Source organism: Tachyglossus aculeatus, unplaced genomic scaffold (genome assembly GCF_015852505.1).
Source record: "Tachyglossus aculeatus isolate mTacAcu1 unplaced genomic scaffold, mTacAcu1.pri SUPER_6_unloc_5, whole genome shotgun sequence".
Taxonomy (NCBI): Eukaryota; Metazoa; Chordata; class Mammalia; order Monotremata; family Tachyglossidae; genus Tachyglossus; species Tachyglossus aculeatus.
In genome coordinates this window covers 882395-905081 of record NW_024044840.1, presented here as the reverse complement: position 1 = coordinate 905081, position 22687 = coordinate 882395, and the positions used below count along the sequence as shown (strand labels likewise).

Here is a 22687-nt window from a genome sequence, read left to right as displayed (position 1 = left end):
TTGCCCTTTTGCTGCTCAGATCCAAACAGAGTTCCTAGTGCTCGTGGCTCTGGCCACCTCAATGCCATTCGAATCCCAGTCACCATCCCATCGCCTGTGGCTCCCAGCCTGCCCTGGTGGTAAAGGGGATGTGGATCAGGGGTGGTGATCCTTGGAGTAAAGAGTGTCACCAAGAGCCAGTTACCGAAGTCCCAGGGCGTGAAAGCCCTCAGTGGCAGGAGTCTGACTCCCTCAGCTGTAACGAGTGGTTGTTCTTTCAGAGGTGTTACATAGACACAGTCTCCGAGGAATCGGATTGCACTATCTACTGGTGCCTCAATCAGAAAGCCCAGGGTGGGTTAATGGAGGATAGCACTTCCTGCTCCATACAATCACCGCCTCTTGCAGTCAAGGAAAAAGTGACTCTCCCCACTCCATCTTTACATGGAGGCCCGGAGTCAGGAACTCACCCTCCCCGGAATACTGGCTCAAACCCTACTTCAAATAATGGGGTCCGTGATGCAGGGCCCCTGCCTCTGCAAAAGAACAAAGGGCCTCAACTACCTCAGTTGGAGGAGAAGCTTCAACAGCTGCAGGAGCCAGACTTCCCGCTCTCGGGCCCAAGGGGGGCAGCTGACTTACCTGAGAAAGTCCTCCGGGACGTAGAGCCGACACCATCTGAGAGTTGGATCGATCTCCAGGCTTCGTCTGCCAAGATCCTGCCCCCCTGCTGGGCCCCTCTCCTCATCTCCAATAGCCAAGGCGCCCCGGGGCCACTGCACAGAGAAGCACTCGGGTTAAAGCACTGCCACATGCCCAGTTCTCTAGAAGAGAGGAGGGAGAGAGTTGGTACCAACATTCCCGGATGGAGATTACCCGAGGGTTATAGTCTTGAGGGCCAGAAGAAGTTCGAGCCCAGGACAGGAGAGCGGGTTGCCCTCAAACCCAATGCAAAGGCCGGTTCTCCTGGCAAAGAGAGCTCTGACCGTTCTGGGGTGCTCCCACCCACTGGGAACTCGGGCCACAGGGTGTCGGTCGTCACTGACCACGTCCCCAGGGTCTTCAGACGCGACGTCGGCCGCACCCCGAGGCTCCCGGATGGGCGAGAGAAGGCCAGGGGGAAGGGTGGCCCAACGGCCCCCACCGCAAAAGAACGGGGTGATCCTCTCCGTGGTGAACAGTGGAAGGGACACCAGCGCCACCTGCCAACAGGCCCTTCCTCCTAAACTGGGCCCCCAAGCTCTCTCCATCACCAGACATCCGGCCCCTGCCTTGCCAAGGTCCTTGCCTCCACGTGCGTTTGAACCAAGACCCCAGAAGGCGTGGAGGGTCATTAAGGAGCATAACCAGAAGGCCCAGTCATCCCCGGAGCTGAGCTGGAGTTCCAGACCACGGGAGCCCTGGGGAAAACTCACTAATCTAGATGGCATGTCTCCCTTCCTTAACTTCCATCTTCAACAGCTCACTCTCTACTGGTTTCTTCCCCTCTCCCTTCAAACATGCCTACGTCTCCCCCATCCTAAAACAACCCTCTCTTGACCCCACTGCCCCTTCTAGTTATCGCCCTATCTCCCTCCTACCCTTCCTTTCCAAACTCCTAGAATGAGTCGTGTATGCTCGCTGCCTCGAATTCCTCAACTCCAACTCTCTCCTAGAACCCCTCCAATCTGGCTTCTGTCCCCTACACTCCACCGAAACTGCCCTCTCAAAGGTCACCAATGACGTCCTTCTTGCCAAATCCAATGGCTCCTATTCTATCCTAATCCTTCTCGACCTCTCAGCTGCCTTCAACACTGTGGACCACCTCCTTCCAGTCAACACTCTATCCAGCCAAAGTAGTTTTTATGTTTTTAGAGTGTTGCTTGACCCTTGAGTAGTCAACCAAAGTTGGGTAGTTTGAAGACTTCCAGAGCTCATCTCTGGAGATGACAGTCATGCTGCCATGGGGAAGGAAGTGTTAAGCAGAAGGAAGCGAAGGGGAAAAAATTCAGGTTAAGGCACGTAGCTCAAGTTGACTGCCTTAGGTAAGCCTTCACTAATTGAATTTAGTAACAGTACAAACACTGATTTTACAGAATGCTTCAGTGTTTCATAGGTCACTCTGTAGCATCATTGACATGACTGTCAGTCCTTTTTGTGGGAGCATGTGGGATTTGACTTTTCATCCTTCTTTACTGTCAGAATATATTTCCACGATGCGCCAATAAAATGTACATGAATACCAGTCACCGAACTGTGGAAATCTTGTTGCTCTGGAGGGATCTCAGGAAAAACTTCAACTTATCAAATTGCATTTTTATTGTAGAGCTGGTATTCTTAAAACCCAGGGGTTGCTTTGTTGCAAAACTTTGGGTTAAAGAAAAACTTGCACTGGGGTCACCATGGAGTCCATTGACAAGCCCCAACGAGTACAAGACATTTCTTCCACCTCCACCATATCCTGTATGCAAACAAACTCAGATTCTCTAATTTGTTCATTCATTTATTCATTCAATCGTATTTGTTGAGTGCAACTGTGGGTAGAGCACTGTACTAAGTGCTTGGAAAGTACAATTCAGCAATAGAGACAATCCCTGCCCACAAAGGAGTTACAGTCTAGAAGAGGGTCTACAGACATCAAAACAAGTAAACAGGCATCAATATAAATAAAAAAGAATTTTAGTTATGTACAAATATGCACAAGTGCCGTGGGGCAGGGGGGAAGGGGTGTGTGTTAGAGCAAAGGGAACAAGTCAGGGTGATGCAGGGGGAGAAGGAGCTGAGAAAAAGGGGAGCTCAGTCTGGCAAGGCCTCTTGGACGAGGTGAGCCTAAGTAGGGTTTTGAAAGGGGGAAGTGTGATTGTTTGGAAGATTTGAGGAAGGAGGGCGTTCCAGGCCAGAGGTAGGACGTGGGCCAGGGGTCGACGGTGGGACAGGAGAGAAAGAGGCACTGTGAGAAGATCACACTAGAAGAGTGGAGTGTGTAGGCTGTGATGTAGGAGAGAAGGGAGGTGAGGTAAGAAGTAGCAAGGTGATGGAGAGCTTTGAAGTTTTTGTTTCCCTAATCACATTCCAGCCACAATACATAATGCAAACATGTGATTGGTTGGAATTCTGTGCACTCCAGGCTTCGGCTAAAACTTTTTCTAATACGGATTTATGGATTTAGAGATGAACATATAGTTGTCCTTTGTGTTGACGTTACTGACAGTGAAAATCTAGCCATGCTTAAGAAAGAGACAAAACAGTCCAATACGGAACCAAAGTCCTTTTCTACTCTGTGTTCCCAGAAGGATAGATCCTTGCTGGGTGACTCTTAAACCTAATAATAATTATGGTACTTGGTAAGTGCTTTTTATATGCCAAGAACTGTTCTTAGCACTGGGGTAGATACAAGTTATTGAGGTTGAACACTGTCCCAGTCCCACACTGGGATCACATTCTTAATCCCCGTTTTTTACTGATGTGTGAATAATCCTTATTTACATATGAGGTAACTGAGGTACAGAGAAGTTAAGTGAGTTTCCTAAGGTCACATGGCAAATAAGTGGTGGAGCCGGGATTAGAACCCAGGGTCTTGTGCCTCCCAGGCCTGTGCTCTATCCACTACACCCTGCTGCTGGTTCATTCAGAACTTATATTTATTTTCAAGCCTGGCTCTTGGTATCCCACCAGGGCATCACAGATGATGAGATGGTCGTAATTTAATGAGATGGCCATGTAATTTAACTGGTGATTAAAATTGTCAATAAACTCAAAGGAAAATTATAAAGATAGATGTACCTCTTTAGTTGCTTATAGTATATATAATATACTGTGTGTGTGGGTTTACTACATAGACAATAATTATGTTCCTTTCTAATTTTTCTGTGGGTTTATAAATGAGGAGGCCTTCCCAGACTGAGCACCTTCCTTCCTCTCCCCCTCGTCCCCCTCTCCATGCGACCCATCTTACCTCCTTCTCTTCCCCACAGCACATGTATATATGTATATATGTTTGTACGTATTTATTACTCTATTTATTTATTTATTTTACTTGTACATATCTATTCTATTTATTTTATTTTGTTGGTATGTTCGGTTTTGTCTTCCCCTTTTAGACTGTGAGCCCACTGTTGGGTAGGGACTGTCTCTATATGTTGCCAATTTGTACTTCCCAAGCGCTTAGTACAGTGCTCTGCACACAGTAAGCGCTCAATAAATACCATTGATGATGATGATGATGATATTACTGATGAGAGGTGAATGTGAGCTCAAGAAATAAACATTACAGTGCAGCAAGGGGAAAATTTTTCCCTCAGATGATGTAGGAAACAGAGACCGATGTTTCAGTCTTTCACCCTGGTCTTCTGTAGAACAGGTACTACATTCCCACAGAATCCCACAGAAGGAAAGGAAAACTCAGTTTGCCTACACACCCCACACACCGACAACACTCATACATCTTTTGTCATGGAATCATGCTGTGCCCTGTCAGAGGAATGTTCCCTACTGTACCACCCAAAACCTCAAATGGATGGAAGGGTTACTAATAAATGATGTGTTCCCTGCCCATAGCAGACTGTTCCCTAGTCTGCCCATGCCTGACTTCCACAACCCCTCCCCACCATACCTGTTCTTCTCACCAAAACTCCAGTGAGACCAACGTCCTCAATAATAAGTACTTCTTAAGCACTTGGCACATGCCAAGCACTGTTGGAAGCAATGTGTTAGATACAAGCAAATCGGATTGGACAGGTTTGAGCCCCACATGGGGCTCCATCCCTTAAGCCCCACTTACAGATGAGGTAACTGAGGCCCAGAAAAGTGAAGCCACTTCCTCAAGGTCAGCCAGCAGATGTGGCGGCATTAGTGTTAGAACCCAGGTCTTTTGACTCCCTTGCCCGTGGTTTATCCACTAAGCCACACTGAATACCCCCAGCAGGAGGGATTAGCTATGCCTGACATTCCCGGGGCCCAACATCCAATGTTAGCCAGGATCCAGCCCAGAACCGCCTGGACAGACGGAAGACCCAACTTCCCAGATTGAGCCTCCAGGAGGCCTTCTCAGACTGAGCCCGTCTTTTTCCTCTCCTACTCCTCCTACCCTCCCCAACCCTACTCCCTTCCCCTCCCCACAGCACTTGTGCATATTTGTGCATTTAGTACTCTATTAATTTTTAAATGATGTTTATATAGCTATAGCTCTGTTGATTCTGGTGTTTTGAAACCTGTCTCCTGTCTACTTGTTTTGTTTTGTTGTCTGTCTCCCCCTTCTAGACCGTGAGCCTATTGGTGGGTAGGGACCATCTCTATATGTTGCTCATTTGTACTTCCCAAGCACTTGGTAGAGTGCTGTGCACATAATAAGCTCTAAATAAATATGACTGAATGAATGAACGATCCAGCTTTCATGCAGGAAGAATCATTTATTTTCAACAGCCCAGGATGGAGAATGAAGTTGGATGCTGTGCTCCGACGAGAACTGGCTGATTCCCCCGGAGCACAGGAAGGCCTCTGGTTGAATGGACATCTTTGTACAGTGTTCAGGGGGCCCTGGGCCTAGTCGACCCAGGGCCCAGGGAGACATCTTGAGGACGATGTGTGAGGACCTGGGGGTGAGCCCCACGGATTAGTATGGTAGAGAAGGGAGCGAGACTCTCAGAAAAGTCCTGGATGTTGAGCTCCACTTGCTTGGCTGCTTTGAGCCCATTGTCACACAAGCCTTGGGGCTGATGTTGGACGGCTGCCCTTAGCCGATAGAACTGAGCCATATCTTCGGCTTGGCTGAAAATGAAGCCTGAGGCAATGACTGGTTGCTCTTGCTGGCCCTCGCTGGTCCCATGGTGAAAGAAACTGGCCCCAGGATTTGGCTGGTCCTGGGAACTTTGCTGCTAGGACAGAGACAGAGGCCCTGCTGTGGGCTTCTTCGGAGTCCATCTTTCCTCTCAATATAGGTGTGATGGCTCCCAAGTGGCCTGCAGACCTGGGAGAGCAGAGGGATGAGTTGATGGGGCGGGAACCTGGCCCATCGTTCTTCGGTCCCGGGTCCCACACAGTTTGGCTCTGAGGTCTGGGCCGGTTCTGTGCTTCCTGGGAGTGGCGGCATTCTTTGCTGCACATTGGAGCCTGGTGGTGTTCAGCAGCGGGGAAGACGTGGGCCTACTCAAATGTCTCCCCCTTCACCCAGTCGGCCACAACACAGTCAGGATGGTCTCCATTAGGGGTAGGCCCGTGGCCTGGTCTCGCGGCCAGCCAGATCAGCTGTACTGGGGACACTGTGGTAGGCCTATTTAGGTAATGTATGAGAGAAAGCCCAGAAAGAAAAGTCACGTGCTTTCACTTCGGGACAGTTTTCAGGGCCTTTACTGATTCTTCGGACAGGTCACCAGGCTTGACTTTTCACTGGTGTTCCCATGGTCCCGACTTCAAACTGAGCTTCAGGAAAGACTCCACCCTCCTGTCACACCATGTAACCGGCCTTCGTGTTCTCTCGTATCTTTGTTCAGGGAACCTGGTGTAGGGGAAGGTGGGATGGCTGGTGGGATGGCTGGGTCCGGATGTCTGGGTCTGGAGAGAGCTGGGGAGCTCAGTGAAGAAGGAGGGGCTGGCAGGAGTGAGGTGCCGGTATCATCCCTCCCCCTGTACCCCAGGAAGGGGATTTCCCCAGATCTAGACTGATGGTGCTTTGCATCCTTTGTTGTCTTCTAGTGCCCACTATTCACTTTTCAGCTTGGGGGAGTCTTCGAGTCTCAGAACCTTAGATATGCCATCCATGACTTCTGGCACACTGTGGCCCGGGTCCTTAATGTGGCCTGGGTCCTTGATCAGCGAGGACCTCGGTAGGCTGGACATTCCATGGCAGAAGCCTCTCCTCTCAGGAGAGTCGTTCTGGGCATATTTTGGGTGGGTATCCTGCCCTCCGACCTGTAGCATGGGTATCTCTTCTCCCTGGACAATGCCATCAATCCCTCGGCTTCACTATACCAGGGAGTGGGGCCGGTGGAAGTGGTTGGAATTCTCAGACCCAGAGGACCGTGGCTGTTGGGGCTGAAGAGAGGGGGCTGGCAGCAGGTCATGGTCCCCCTAGTCTTAGTCTGCCACTTGGCAGATTTTGGCTCTGTTTCCTCATGGGATTCCTCTTCGGGACCTGCCATTCATCCGTGGCCAGAGCAAGCGAAGCTCAGTTCCCCTCAAACGTTGATCTTTCTCCTCCACCTCTCGAGTTGGAGGCCCTTTGCCTTGAGAGAGAATCGGGTCTCTTAATTTAGAGGAAAGTTTGGTCAACGAGGAGGACTTAAGTAGTCATGATCTGCTCTTCAGGGCAGGTTGAGTTCCTGACTCCGGCCCTCGGGAGAAAGACGTTCTGGGCCAAAACATCTTCTCCCTGATGGTAAAGGGCAGTGAGGGTATGGAGCAGGAAGGTCTGTTCTCCGAAGACATGACCTGAACCTTCTCTCTGAGGCTCTGGCAGGCCGTACAATCTGATTTCTCAGAGCCCGTGTCCTTGTAGTCCCTGTAAAAGAATACCCACTCTTTCCAGCTGAGGGGAAGCAGATTCCCATAACTGACAGACCCAGCCCTCACGCTTTGGAGTTTCAGCAGCTGGCTCTCGGCCTGCCTCTCGTTTCTATTAGGAAACCCACCCCCTCCATGACCCTCAAACCTAGATAGGGACCACTGCTGACAGAATACACACTGGGATTTGACCCCAGCTGGCGTGGTGGCTCTGGTGTGTGGCCAGAGCCAAGAGCACTAAGAAATACGTTCGGTTCTGAACAACAAAGGGGTGGAGGTTGTTGCCTGATGGAGAGCAGCAGAAGGAGAGCATGTAGCAGGGCCAGAAACTGGACCATCACAGAGAGGAAATTTCCTTCTCCAGGCACCTTTCAGGACAACATAAAGCAATCTTTGAGCTGAGGACAGGGGCTCCAGGATAAAGTTCCAGGCTGGAAATCAACAGGACTTCCTCTAAACCCGACTCCTCCATTTGCCTACTATGTGAACTCAGACAACACACTTCACGTCTCTCTGCCTCAGTTTCCTTATATGTAAACTGGGGATTAAATACATGCTCTCTCTCTTCATTATACCGTAAGTCCCATTTGGGACAGGGACTGTTTCTGATCTTGTTAACTTATATCTACCTTAGCACGACATTTGGTACATGGTACAGGCTTATTATTATTATTTTTTATAATTAATAGTAATTAATATTTTATTCCTATCAAATCAGCATCAAAGCATTTCATAAGGCGATCCCTCTTGCCTAGTCATTCAGTCGTATTTATTGAGCGCTTACTGTGTGCAGAGCACTGTACTAAGCGCTTGGGATGTACAAGTTAGCAACATAAAGAAACAGTCCCTACCCAACAACGGGCTCACAGTCTAGAAGTCTAGTCTAGCAATGGTTCCCGAGAGGCCAACCCGCCATCACACCGCGTGGCCCCCGCTGCTCCCGGAAGGATCCTCTTCTCAGAGCGCCGCCACAGACGCCCGGGACACCGTTCCCGAGAGGCCCGCCCGCCCGCCATCACACCGCGTGGCCCCCGCTGCTCCCAGAAGGATCCTCTCCTCAGAGCGCGCCGCCATAGACGCCCGGGACTCCGTTCCCGAGAGGCCCGCCAGCCATCACACCGCGCGGCCTGGTTGCTCCCGGAAGGATCCTCTCCTCAGAGCACGCTGCCATAGACGCCCGGGACTCCGTTCGCGAGAGGCCCGCCCGCCCGGCATCACACTGCGTGGCCCCCGATGCTCCAGGAATGAGCCTCTCCTCAGAGCGCCCCCATAGACGCCCGGGACTCCGTTCCCGAGAGGCCCGCCCGCCATCACACCGCATGGACCCCGCTGCTCCCGGAAGGATCCTCTCCTCAGAGCGCCAGAGAGGCCCACCATAGATGCCCGGGACTCCATTCCCGAGAGGCCTGCCCGCCATCACACCGCGTGGCCCCCGCTGCTCCGGGAAGGCTCCTCTCCTCTGAGCGCCGCCATAGACGCCCCCTATTTCCACCCCACCCCCCACTTAAGCGACCTTCCTTATAGTGCCCCCCAAACCCCCTTCCCGGTCCGGTTCTGACTGACTCTCCCCCAACCCCCACCCCGGGTAAAAGGCCCTTGTTATCACCAAGTTACATTAACGACAACCTCATTCGCACCTACTCAGCCCTCCTGTCCCGCCATCGACGCCCGGCCCACGTCCTCCCCAGGGGTTGAAATGCCCTCCCTCTGCCCATCCGCCAAGCTAGCTCTCTTCATCCCTTCAAGGCCCTACTGAGAGCTCATCTCCTCCAGGAGGCCTTCCCAGACTGAGCGCCTTCCTTCCTCTCCCCCTCGTCCCCCTCTCCATGCCCCCCATCTTACCTCCTTCCCTTCCCCACAACACCTGTATATATGTATATATGTTTGTACATATTTATTACTCTATTTATTTATTTATTTTACTTGTACCTATCTATTCTATTCATTTTATTTTGTTAGTATGTTTGGTTTTGTTCTCTGTCTCCCCCTTCTAGACTGTGAGCCCACTGTTGGGTAGGGACTGTCTCTATATGTTGCCAGCTTGTACTTCCCAAGCGCTTAGTACAGCACTCTGCACACAGTAAGCGCTCAATAAATACGATTGATTGATTGATTGATTATTGATCGTGAGAGCTCTATCGGGTTAATCTGCCGGCCATCCATAGTCCCAATGTCAATGAACTGAGGGAACCCTCACATAGGTAATGAGAAAGGAGCCTGGTCCTGACTTATGCAGATCTGGTGGAGGAGGGGGGAGGGGGCAAACACCCCCCCCACCCCCCACCGAGAGAGTCCGAAGCCCTGTGCAACTGTTGGTTCTCCAACTGTGTCCAACTGTCACAGCACGTGTACCCACCCATAGGGCTTGCCCCCTTCCCCCTTTACGGTCATTCCCCCCACAATACACCACCCTTCACACCAAAGCCGCACTCCCCCACACCCTGGGGCAACTCTTCCCTGGGTCCTTCTCTTCCACTGTGGGCCATCACAGAGTCTAGGCGGGGGGCCCAGGAATGGGGAAAAGAAAATGACCAGATCTCCTTTTCAAGAGAAGCAGAGCCTCTTCTAGCTCCTTGTTCAATTTTTGCCACAGCCTCTGAACTAGAAACCAAGAGAATGGGTTACTTGGAGTCCCTGGGAAGGGGTGGGTTTTGCCCTTTCCTGCTATTTGGGGCCAAACTGTGCCCGGGGGCTCTACCTCTCTACACTTCAAGCCTTGCCAGGCCAGCCATGAACAAGGATTGAACGATAGCCTCCTTAGAGTAGTTGCCCCCTCCCTTGTGTGTATGTTGGGCAGGGGTGGGGATCGGGAAGCAGCGTGGCTTAGTGGAAAGATAAGGGGCTTGGGAGTCTGAGGTAGTGGGTTCTAGTCCTGACTTCACCACCTGTCAACTAGCTGACTTTGGGCAAGCCGCTTAAATTCTCTGTGCCTCCGTTCCCTCATCTGTAAAATGGGGATTAAGACTGTGAACCCCTCATGGGACAACCTAATTACCATGTATCTACTCCAGCGTATAGAACAGTGCTTGGCACATAGTAAGCACTTAACAAATACCATCATTATTATTGTCAGGGGGTTGTGGAGGGAGCAGCTCAAGGAGTTGTACAACAAGGAGGAAAGAGAGGACAATAACTTTAACTAATGGGCTGGCATCGAAGTTAACAGGGCTTAGGGATGGACCCTGATCTCTCCGTTAGACAAGAAGGCAAAAATCATTATTTATCTCTTTTTCTCTTCTTCCAAATCCCAGCCCTGGCTGGCTGGCCTGTGAATTTTGTCCCCTAGAAGGAGATCTTCCCTTCACTCAAAGGGTGTCTTGGTTCCTGGTTCTGTTCCTGGAGAATTGGAGCGGGGAGACCGAAAGTGACAGCAGCGTGGGATTGGAGGAGGAAGAGCCCACCAGGCATGCGTCCAGAGAGCCTGTCTCACCTCGGGCAACAACCAAGGTCCCATGATCCATGAGGCCTCAGAGACCTGGTCAGGGCTCGTTTAAGAAGGCGGGGTAACCACCCTCACTTGGGGTTCTTGGTAGCTCCTGCACAGTGGACGAAGGAAAGGGAGGTGAAAGGGCAAGAAAAAGTATCAGGAGGAAATGGGAAGCAGCGGGACTCAGTGGAGAAATCCCAGGCCTGGAAACCAGAAGACCCATTCTAGTATAGGTCTGCCACTCTCCCTCTGTATGATCTTGGGCAAATCGCTTAACTTCCTCCTATAGGCTATGAGCCTCCTTCCTAGATGGTAAAGTTGTTGCGGGCAGAGCACGTGTTTATTAGCTCTGTTGTACTTTACTCTCTGAAGTATTTAGTACAGCACTCTGCATAGAGTACACACTCCATAAATACCATTGATTTTGATGGTTCCCTGTGCCACAGTTTCCTCAGCTTCTAAGTGGGGATTCAATACCTGTTCTCCCTCCTACTTGGCCTGTGAGCCCAATATGGGACAAGTACAAGGACTGTGTCCAACCTGATAAATGTCTATCTCACAGCTTAGAACAGTGCTTGACACTCAGTGAGCGCTTAGAAAATATAATAAAACAAGTTAAAAAGAACAACAAAAAAGAGTGGGCTGGAAAACCTTACGGTTTTCCAAGCCCCTGAAACTCATGAGGTTCGATCAATCCGGGGTCCCTACCAGGATATTATTTTTTTCTCCTGAAGCTTGAGGTGGCCCCACCGGATCTGTCAGAGTATTAGCCCGAGAAATACGAGTGTGAGTCCCTCATCAGGGAGGGGCCACTGAAGGTCCCAGAGGATGGAGAGGACTGGGAACAAGAGGGCTTCCAGGATGATCCACATCCTCCTTCCTGACTCTGCCCTATCCTCTGTCTGGGCCTGGGCAGAGCCACTTGCCTCACCGAGCCAGGGATCAAGGCCCCATAGCTGGGTCACAAAGACAGCTGAGTCATGGTTGGAGGGGGAAGGGAGGGTGGTTGGGCAGGCTCATTAGGCTGGCGGGGGTGGGGGGCGGGGATGAGGGGAAATGGGGTGGGGGCAGTGATTCTAGGCGGGATGGGGAAGAGAGCCTAGGTGGGGAGGAGGTGGAGCGGAGCTTCAGTAGGATAGGATGACTCCTGTGAGGAGGGTTGGTTCCTCGAGGTGGGGCGAGGGCAGCCCTAGAGGGATAAACGAAGTTGGGGTGACTCCTTCGGGCAAGGAAGACAGTTCCGTTGTGGGAAGCTGGTTCTGGAGGAAACGGGTGCTGGCTCTCAGGGGGATGGATAGATGGATGGGTGAGTAGTACTTCTCAGAGAGGGTGGCTCCTGAGGTGATTGGGTCAGATAAGACTGATTCAAAGGAGGGTGGTGGAGACTGTCCCACTCTGAGGGGATGTGACACCTGGTGAGCGGAAGAGAAAAAGCATGGCTTAGTGGAAAGACCACCGGGCCTGGATTCAGTGGATCCAGAGTCAAATCCCGATTCTGCCACTTGTCTGTTCTATAACTGGAGGAAAGCATCCAAACTTCCCTGTGCCTCAGTTTCCTTATATATAAAATGAGGATTAAGTACCTGTCCTCCCACCCCTTAGCCTGTGATCCCCCTGCACCCCGTGGGACTTCAATTATGTCCAACATGATTGTTTCATGTCTACACCAGCAGATACTATACTGCTTGGATCACAGTAAGCCAACCTGTACTGCATATACCATAAACTATACTACAGTCATGTACTACATATGCTATACTACAATATATTACAAGCATTGCTCTCAATATTATTTTGTTTTATTACGGGAAAAGAGGAGGAGATTAATTAGAAATCAGAACATGAATATGATAGGTATGTGGTTTACTAAGTTAAATTTGAAAGACTTCCTCAGGACTTCCTGGCTGTTGGGATTTCCCCATTAAAGCATTGTTTTTAGAGCTGCTCCTCCAATCCCCTCCTCTGATTGGTTCTCCCAGGCAGGGAAGTGATCATTTCACTTCACTGAGTGATGGCCATATTTCTTCCTCTGATTTGACAGTACACATTTAATGCCCCCCTCTGATATCCAGCCAGATCTGTCTGTCTCTCCCTCTAGACTGTAAACTTATTACGGGCAGGGAACATGTCTGCCAACTCTGCTACATTGTACCCGGCCAAGCACTTAGTACAGTGCTTTGCACATAGTAAGCTCTTAATAAAAACAATAGATGATAATGATGACTTAATGCATTGCTCTGCCCATTGCTTGATCTTAGAAGACACCCAAATGACATATCTTTGCGGGATACCTGCCAATTTCCTCAAATTTAATCTCACAACATAGACAATGGAAAAAGGTACCGAGGGCCATCCTTCCAATTAATCAGCTGTTCAATCAATAGTACTGAAAACTTACTCTAGAAAGAGCACTGTTCTCAGCTCTTGGGAGAGTTTTATTGAATCAATAAACATGCGTCCTGCCTTCAAGGAACTTGAAATCTAGTGAGAGAGACAGACGCCAAAGTAATTACAGGGAGGGGAAAGTAACGGAATTTAAAAATACGTTCATAAGTGCTGCAGGAGGTGAGTCCCTAATGTACTCAGTGAATGAGGGCTCAATGCATCAATTCCACAGTCCCAGCCCACATCATCCCCCTGGCCTGGAATGCCCTCCCTCCCCACATCCACCAAGCTAGCTCTCTTCCTCCCTTCAAGGCCCTACTGAGAGCTCATATCCTCCAGGAGGCATTCCCAGACTGAGACCCCTCCTTCCTCTCCCCCTCGTCCCCCTCTACATCCCCACCATCTTACCTCCTTCCTATCCCCACAGCATCTGTATATATGTATATATGTTTGTACATATTTATTACTCTATTTATTTATTTATTTTACTTGTACATATCTTTTAGATATGTACAAGTAATGTACAAGTAATGTACATAATGTAAAGATATGTATATTCCCCCTTTTAGACTGTGAGCCCACTGTTGGGTAGGGACCATCTCTATATGTTGCCAATTTGTACTTCCCAAGCGCTTAGTACAGTGCTCTGCACATAGTAAGCGCTCAATAAATACGATTGATGATGATGATATCTATTCCATTTATTTTATTTTGTTAATATGTTTGGTTTTGTTCTCTGTCTCCCCCTTCTAGACTGTGGGCCCACTGTTGGGTAGGGACTGTCTCTATATGTTGCCAACTTGTACTTCCCAAGCGCTTAGTACAGTGCTCTGCACACAGTAAACGCTCAATAAATACGATTGATTGATAGATTGAGGGAAACACCATCAGGGAGAGTGGTGGCCTGTCAGATGTGACGGGAGAAGGGGTTTCCAGGTGGGGAGAGGGAGATGGCTGAGGGAGTTGGGTGAGGAGGGAGCTGCTGTGGAGAGGTAGTATGGACAACAAAGAGAGGGAGTTTCCCCGGATATCTCTGGAGTACAGTAGAGTGCTCTTCGCTTAATGCAATGCCTGAAACATAGAAAGCACTTATCAAAAACCTTAAAAAGCAAAAAAAACTGACCCAAGTTTCATCTCTAACCCGAGCCTCACATCATGTAGGCTACCCCCTGTGTTAATTCCTTCCCCACATGTCTTCCATTTAAACCACTGAAGTTCTCACAACAAATTACTCACTTTTCTACGCTGATGACACCCAGATCTACATCTCTGTCCCCGCTCTCTCCCCCTCCCTCCAGGCTCGCATCTCCTCCTGCCTTCAGGACATCTCCATCTGGATGTCCGCCCGCCACCTAAAGCTCAACATGTCGAAGACTGAGCTCCTTGTCTTCCCTCCCAAACCTTGTCCTCTCCCTGACTTTCCCATCTCTGTTGACGGCACTACCATCCTTCCCGTCTCACAAGCCCGCAACCTTGGTGTCATCCTCGACTCTGCTCTCTCATTCACCCCTCACATCCAAGCCGTCACCAAAACCTGCCGGTCTCAGCTCCGCAACATTGCCAAGATCCGCCCTTTCCTCTCCATCCAAACTGCTACCCTGCTCATTCAAGCTCTCATCCTATCCCGTCTGGACTACTGCACTAGCCTTCTCTCTGATCTCCCATCCTCGTGTCTCTCTCCACTTCAATCCATACTTCATGCTGCTGCCCAGATTATCTTTGTCCAGAAACGCTCTGGACATATTACTCCCCTCCTCAAAAACCTCCAATGGCTACCGATCAATCTGCGCATCAGGCAGAAACTCCTCACCCTGGGCTTCAAGGCTCTCCATCACCTCGCCCCCTCCTACCTCACCTCCCTTCTCTCCTTCTACTGCCCAGCCCGCACCCTCCGCTCCTCCACCGCTAATCTCCTCACTGTACCTCGCTCTCGCCTGTCCCGCCATCGACCCCCGGCCCACGTCATCCCCCGGGCCTGGAATGCCCTCCCTCTGCCCATCCGCCAAGCTAGCTCTCTTCCTCCCTTCAAGGCCCTGCTGAGAGCTCACCTCCTTCAGGAGGCATTCCCAGACTGAGCCCCTTCTTTCCTCTCCCCCTCGTCCCCCTCTCCATCCCCCCGTCTTACCTCCTTCCCTTCCCCACAGCACCTGTATATATGTATATATGGTTGTACATATTTATTACTCTATTTATTTATTTATTTATTTATTTATTTATTTTACTTGTACATTTCTATCCTACTTATTTTATTTTGTTGGTATGTTTGGTTCTGTTCTCTGTCTCCCCCTTTTAGACTGTGAGCCCACTGTTGGGTAGGGACTGTCTCTATGTGATGCCAATTTGTACTTCCCAAGCGCTTAGTACAGTGCTCTGCACATAGTAAGCGCTCAATAAATACGATTGATTGATTGATTGATTGATTTTCAATAGGGAAAATGAGTGTCCCTAATCTTGATTAGATAATGAAAATTCGAAGTGAAATGCTAAAATGTGGCATAGTTTGGGAATACACTAGAACAAATAGAAAATCACTGAATAGGCATAAAACACTTTGATTTCACAGAGCAAGGGATACTTTAAAAACAGGACCCAGCTGTTAATTAAGAGTAATATGGCATTTGACAGCAGAAACTAACTACTCAATGGAAATAAAAAATACAAATTCTGAGAGTGCCAGGCAGAAAACCGCCCCCAGAATAAATGAATTCTGCAGAATGTCGTACATGAATTTGACAGTTGAACCTCAGGGTTGACTCAGCCCCCATTAGTAGACAATATGAGGTTCCCCCTACTGGCCTCTTTGCAGAGACATTATGAAAAACATACTAATGAAGATGCTCTCAGATATCAGAGAGGAAAATCAATCAATCAATCAATCAATCATATTTATTGAGCGCTTACTGTGTGCAGAGCACTGTACTAAGCACTTGGGAAGTACAAGTTGGCAACATATAGAGACAGTCCCTACCCAACAGTGGGCTCACAGTCTAAAAGGGGGAGACAGAGAACAAAATCAAACATACTAACAAAATAAAATAAATAGAAAAGATATGTACAAGTAAAATAAATAAATAGAGTAATAAATATGTACAAACATATATACATATATACAGGTGCTGTGGGGAAGAGAAGGAGGTAAGATGGGGGGATGGAGAGGGGAACAAGGGGGAGAGGAAAGAAAGGGCTCAGTCTGGGGCTCAGTCTCAGTCTACATATCTATAGTTGGTTGCTTCCCTGACTAGACTGTAAACTCCTTGAGGGCAGGGATCATATCTCCTAACTCTGTTGTGCTCTCCTGGACGCTCAGTACAATGTTCTGAGAAATGTGTATGAAAAACCGGCAAGATTTTCCAGTCGATTGAATGTGAGGACTGACATCAAGAATGCAGACTTCTATAAGCTTGTTGTGGCCAGGGAACGTGTCTGTTTATTGTTGCATTGTACTCTCCCAAGAGCTTTGCACAGTGCTCTGGATTCATTCATTCAATCAATCGCATCTATTGAGCGCTTACTGTGTGCAGACTGACACAAGTGCTCAATAAATATGATTGAATGAATGAACGGAGAGCAATCTGAACCCCAGGGAAGGACCCTAACCTGAATTGGGTTCTCAGAAGAAAAAGTGACCCAAATTTACACAGGTCTGAACTTGAACCCAGCTAGTTCTGGTGGAACTGGATTCTCCTGAGACCTGCAAGACTGTGAAGAGTGGTTGGAAGGATTCCACTCCCCGCCTCTTCAACACCGCCCACCAAACCCAGGCTTGGTGTGCATTGGAACAGATTGGAGCCTTCTGGGCCCTCTTCTTCTCTGCTTGAAAATTCATTTTCATTCAGAAGGAGTTGGCTAAAAATAGTTGCTTTTTCTCCAAGTGGCCATTTTCTCAGATATGTAGATATGAAAATCATGAACTAAGTGCCAGAATTTCATCCACTCTAATTCAGTTGGATTTTATAAAGCCTGCACAGTAAAAACAGCTGGAGCACCCATATCACAAAAATATTCAATGGCTTGGTAAATTCTTTTCTTTTTTTTATGCTCTGTACCCCAAAAGACAGTACAATCAACCATCAGTGGTATTTATTGAGTGCTTACTACATGCAGAAAACTGTACTAAATGCTTGGGAGAGTGCAAGTATTCTAGTTCTCCTCTTTAGCTCTCTGGCCATTCATCTTCAGTCTCCTTAGTGGGCTCCTCCTCTGCCTCCCACCCTCTAATTGTGGGAGTCTCTTAAGGTTCAGTTCTGGGTCCCTTTTTGTTTTCCATCTACACCTACTCCCTTGGAGATCTCATTCGCTCCCATGACTTCAACTACCACCTCTATGTGGCTAATACCCAAATCTGCATCTCTAGCCCTGATCTCTCTCCCTCTCTGCAGCCTCACATGTCCTCTTGCCTTCAAGACATCTCTACTTGGATGTCCTCCTGTCACCTCAAGCTAAATCAATCAATCAATCAATCGTATTTATTGAGCGCTTACTATGTGCAGAGCACTGTACTAAGCGCTTGGGAAGTACAAATTGGCATCACATAGAGACAGTCCCTACCCAACAGTGGGCTCACAGTCTAAAAGGGGGAGACAGAGAACAGAACCAAACATACCAACAAAATAAAATAAGTAGGATAGAAATGTACAAGTAAAATAAATAAATAAATAAATAAATAAATAGAGTAATAAATATGTACAACCATATATACATATATACAGGTGCTGTGGGGAAGGGAAGGAGGTAAGACGGGGGGGTGGAGAGGGGGACAAGGGGGAGAGGAAAGAAGGGGCTCAGTCTGGGAAGGCCTCCTGGAGGAGGTGAGCTCTCAGCAGGGCCTTGAAGGGAGGAAGAGAGCTAGCTTGGCGGATGGGCAGAGGGAGGGCATTCCAGGCCCGGGGGATGACATGGGCCGGGGGTCGATGGCGGGACAGGCGAGAGCGAGGTACAGTGAGGAGATTAGTGGTGGAGGAGCGGAGGGTGCGGGCTGGGCAGTAGAAGGAGAGAAGGGAGGTGAGGTAGGAGGGGGCGAGGTGATGGAGAGCCTTGAAGCCCAGGGTGAGGAGTTTCTGCCTGATGCGCAGATTGATCGGTAGCCATTGCAGGTTTTTGAGGAGGGGAATAATATGTCCAGAGCGTTTCTGGACAAAGATAATCCAGGCAGCAGCATGAAGTATGGATTGAAGTGGAGAGAGACACGAGGATGGGAGATCAGAGAGAAGGCTAGTGCAGTAGTCCAGACGGGATAGGATGAGAGCTTGAATTAGCAGGGTAGTGGTTTGGATGGAGAGGAAAGGGCGGATCTTGGCAATGTTGCGGAGCTGAGACCGGCAGGTTTTGGTGACGGCTTGGATGTGAGGGGTGAATGAGAGAGCGGAGTCGAGGATGACACCAAGGTTGCGGGCTTGTGAGACGGGAAGGATGGTAGTGCCGTCAACAGAGATGGGAACCCGCTGAAGGAAAACAACCCGCTGAAGGAAAATAAAAGCAATAAGGAAATAAACCGTGACCCTGAGAAAAGAACTTCAGATTCTTAAATCCTCAAACATGGGTAATGAGAGCAAAACACGCAAAGTCTAGTTTTAGACTAAAGAATGTATTACCTCATTGATCTACCAAGTATCTTTGAGCACCAGTTCCATGGGCTAATGCTTGGGAGAGGGAGGAGAAAGCCAGAAAAGTCACCATGTAGAGACCCTCCCTGAACCATGTGTAGAGATTTACCCCAGACTCTCTGAGACAGGGATTGAGGAGGAAGTAGAGAGTTCCAGGTAGTTTCTGTGAGCACCTGGGAGAAGAGTGATGTAGTGGATAGAGCACACGCGAGGGAGTCAAGAGGATCTGGATTCCAAACCTGGCTCTGTGGTGTGAAATTGGGCAAGTAACTTTACTTCTGTGTGCCTCAGTTATCTCATCTGAAAAATGGGCATAAAGACTGTGAGCCCCATGAGGAACACTGACCATGTCCATCCTGATCAGCTTGTATCTACCCCTGAGCTTCGAACAGTGCCTGGGACTTATTTACTTATTATTTATTGCAGAGCAGCGGGAGAGTATATTATAACAGAGTTGGTAGACACATTCCCTTCCTCTCAGGGTTGCACCAGGAGAGTTTCCAGTCCTCTACCAGTCTCGGCTACGGGAGGGAGAGTCAAGGGAGAGTCAAGCAGAGGCCTATCCATTTCATTTCATTATGATGCCCATTTGTACTTCCCAAGCGCTTAGTACAGTGCTCTGCACACAGTAAGCGCTCAATAAATACGATTGATGATGATGATGATGATGGGACATAGGGCTTAACAAATACAACTGAAAATAAAAATATAACTTTCCCCCTGAGGCTCAGGCTACAGAATTCTTTTATAGCAGCAAGTGCTATGTTGTACTCCTCCAAGCGCTTAGTACATAGCTCTGCAAACAGTAAGCACTCAATAAATTCATTCATTCGTTCATTCATATTTATTGAGCATTTACTATGTGCAGAGCACTGTACTAAGTGCTTGGAAAGTAGAATTCAGCAACAAAAAGAAACAAGCCCTGCCTACAATGGGCTCACAGTCTAGAAAAGGGGAGACAGACTTCAAAAGAAATAAGCAGGCATCAACAGCATCGATATAAATATGATTGATTGATTATTTGGTAGTTAGATAAAAGATTCATGTCCATCTGAATGTGAGAGAAGAGCTGTGTACCTAGACTGTGAGCTTGTTGTGCGCAGGGAACGTGTCTACTAACTGATGCTTTATCTTCTCCCAACCTCTTAGTACAGTGCTCTGCACACAGTGAGAGCTCGATAAATATGATTGATAGTTGGTGAAGAAGATTCTAGACAATCTTGGATGCAAGAAGAGGAGAACTGTGGCCTAGGAGAGCAGAAAGGAATTCCAGACGGTAACCTCAATGTGGGAAGGGAACGTGTCCCTCAACACTTTTTTTTCATTCTCTCCCAAGTACTTAGTACAGAGCTCTTGCTCTCTCATTCACGCCTCACATCCAAGCCGTCACCAAAACCTGCCGGCCTCAGCTCTGCAACATTGTCAAGATCTGCCCTTTCCTCTCCATCCAAACCGCTACCCTACTCGTTCAAGCTCTCATCCTATCCCATCTGGACTACTGCATCAGCCTTCACTCTGATCTCCCATCCCCGTGTCTCTCCCTACTTCAATCCATACTTCATGCTGCTGCCCGGATTGTCTTTGTCGAGAAACGCTCTGGGCATGTTACTCCCCTCCTCAAAAATTTCCAGTGGCTACCAATCAATCTGCGCATCAGGCAGAAACTCCTCACCCTGGGCTTCAAGGCTCTCCATCACCTCACCCCCTTCTACCTCACCTCCCTTCTCTCCTTCTACAGCCCAGACCACACCCTCCGCTCCTCTGCCGCTAATCTCCTCACCGTGTCTCGTTCACGCCTGTCCCGCCATCGACCCGGGCCCACCTCATCTCCTTGGCCTGGAATGCCCTCCCTCTGCCCATCCGCCAAGCTAGCTCTCTTCCTCCCTTCAAGGCCCTACTGAGAGCTCACCTCCTCCAGGAGGCCTTCCCAGACTGAGACCCCTCCTTCCTCTCCCCCTCCTCCCACTCTCCATCCCCCCCGTTTTACCTCCTTCCCTTCCCCAAAACAACTGTATATATATATATATATTTGTACATATATATTACTCTATTCATTTATTTATTAATTTTACTTGTACATATCTATTCTATTTATTTTATTTTGTTAATATATTTGGTTTTGTTCTCTGTCTCCCCCTTCTAGACTGTGAGCCCACTGTTGGGTAGGGACTATCTCTATATGTTGCCAACTTGTACTTCCCAAGCGCTTAGTATAGTGCTCTGCCCACAGTAAGCTCTCAATAAATACGATTGATTGATTGATTGATTGATTACTCTGCACACAGACTGAGAGCTCATGCTGGGAGCCTGGATAGACACAGGGCCCAGGGAGGGAGGAAGCAGTGTGGCTTAGTGAAGAAACAGCATGATCTAGTGGATAGAGCATGGATTTGGGTGTCAGAGGATCTGGGTTCTAATCCCAGCTCCACCACGTGTCTCCTGTGTGACCTTGAGCACGTCACTTTACTTCTCTATGCCTCAGTTACCTCATCAGGGAAATGAGGATTAAGACTGTGAGACAACCTGATTATCTTGCATCTACTCCAGTGTTTAGAACAGTGTTTGGAACATAGTAAGAATTTAAGAAATACCATAATTGTTATCATTTATCAGAGATGATATGGGTGAGGGTATGATACCCAGTGGGTTCAGGTCCAGAGGTAGGATTCTGGGGGAGCAGAGCTCCTGCTCTGAGCTTGGTGGAGAAGGACACTGAGAAACTTTGCATCCACAGGACTTGGAGATAATCAGCTTTGTCTGGTGGATAGAGCACGGGGGGATACAGAAAGACTTGAGTTCTAATCCCGGCTCCATCACATGTCTGCTGTGTGACCTTGGACAAGTCACTTAACTTCTCTGGGTCTCACCTATCTCATTTTGAAAATGGGACTTAAGACTGTGAGGCTCATGAAGCTAACGTGAATGATTAATATCTACTTCAGGGTTTAGAACAGTGCTTGGCACATAGTAAGTGCTTAACAGGTGCCATTCTTCTTCTTCTTCTTCTTCTTCTTCTTCTTCTTCTTCTTCTTCTTCTTCTTCTTCTTCTTCTTCTTCTTCTTCTTCTTCTTCTTCTTATTATTATTATTATTATTATTATTATTATTATTATTGTGAGAATGTAATCTCGGTTGTTCCAAAAGTCGAGGCAAAAGAACCAGAGGATCATGGATGCCAGGATTCCTACAAGAAACACTACAAAATGTCCGAGGAGGAAAAGTAGTAGATCTGGGAATGGCAGTTTAGACGGGAATTCCGTTTATTGCTGTCAAATTATGGAAATAGAACTTTATTGAGATCTCAGATCTTGGTGCCTGTCGGCGGTTGAGCTGGGGAAAAAGTTCCTGGGGCCAGGGAGACCTGAAAAGCAGCATGGCCTAGTGGGTAGAGCGTGGGCCTGGAAGTCAGAAGGACCTACGTTTAAATCCCAACTCCACCACTTGTCCACTGTGTGGCTTAGGGCAAGTAACTTCACTTCTCTGGGCCTCAGTTACCTCATCTGTAAAATGGATATTAAGACTGTGAGCACCATGTGGGACATGGTAACTTGTATCTACCCTAGTGCTTATTACAGAGCCAGACACATAGTAAGCACTTACCAAATACCATTAACAGTAACAATGGACCTAAGAAGTCACACAAAGGGAAGGGAGCATTTTTCTCAATCAATCAATCAATCAATCGCATTTATTGAGCGCTTACTGTATGCAGAGCACTGTACTAAGCGCTTGGGAAGTACAAGTTGGCAATATATAGAGACAGTCCCTACCCAACAGTGGGCTCACAGTCTAGAAGGGAGAGACAGAGAACAAAACCA

The 22687-nt window shown here is 48.5% G+C and overlaps 1 pseudogene; it reads right to left on the bottom strand.

The window, feature by feature from the left end:
* Positions 1-3582: 3582 nt before the first annotated feature.
* Positions 3583-7927, bottom strand: LOC119922130 (annotated as a pseudogene).
* Positions 7928-22687: the final 14760 nt, after the last annotated feature.